Below are 769 nucleotides of genomic sequence, written 5' to 3'. Positions count from 1 at the left end.
TTTCTAAAACTTTGAAACAGCTAAAAGTAAATGTTCACTTGAAATCTAATCATGATAACCAAAAACGTTCATGAATAAATATAAAACATGAATTTTGAAGGGCTTCATTTGCATTATGATGCAAAAATTTACTAAACGTATTTATTATTTATCGATATTATGCTTAAATGAGATCATCGATTCTTGTGAAACGATGGAAAAAAAATCGGATCACCGAGCGTCATCATAATCACTAAGTTCAAAAGCTCCATAATCGTACCAGTTATTTATTTTTAAACATCTATTTCGTAATACATTACCATTTTATTATTTAGTTTGTTCCAAATGGCTCACTCTGCAAAGTATATAGGATAATTTACCTATACCAAAAGTAAGTAGTCAGTAAAACATCAAACAAAAATCTTCAAAAAATCTTGAGTTTTTTTTTTCGTGAATCAGACAAATTTGTCAACCATCAAGTTTCAGAGCGAGTTTGAATGGATGATAAACAACTTTTAGCGTAATTTTAAGTCTTAAAGATGTTAAAAGTTAAAACAAAATTGCAAAACTCTCAACGGGCTGGTTTATGAAATTTAATATTGTTCAACATCAATAGGGAATCAGCCTTTTTGAGTTATTACAACAGCTAAAACCGATAGTTGGAGTGCACGAATTAGAGTGCTGAGGAAATCTTAAAATACAAAAGGGGTGTTTAGAACGCGACGAACGTAGAATGACAAATGGTAACCGGCTTTAAGAAGCCTGTGGATATTGCATTACGAGTCTTTCA

Source organism: Schistosoma mansoni, chromosome W, assembly GCF_000237925.1.
Source record: "Schistosoma mansoni strain Puerto Rico chromosome W, complete genome".
Classification (NCBI taxonomy): domain Eukaryota; kingdom Metazoa; phylum Platyhelminthes; class Trematoda; order Strigeidida; family Schistosomatidae; genus Schistosoma; species Schistosoma mansoni.
This window is presented reverse-complemented; position numbering follows the sequence as displayed.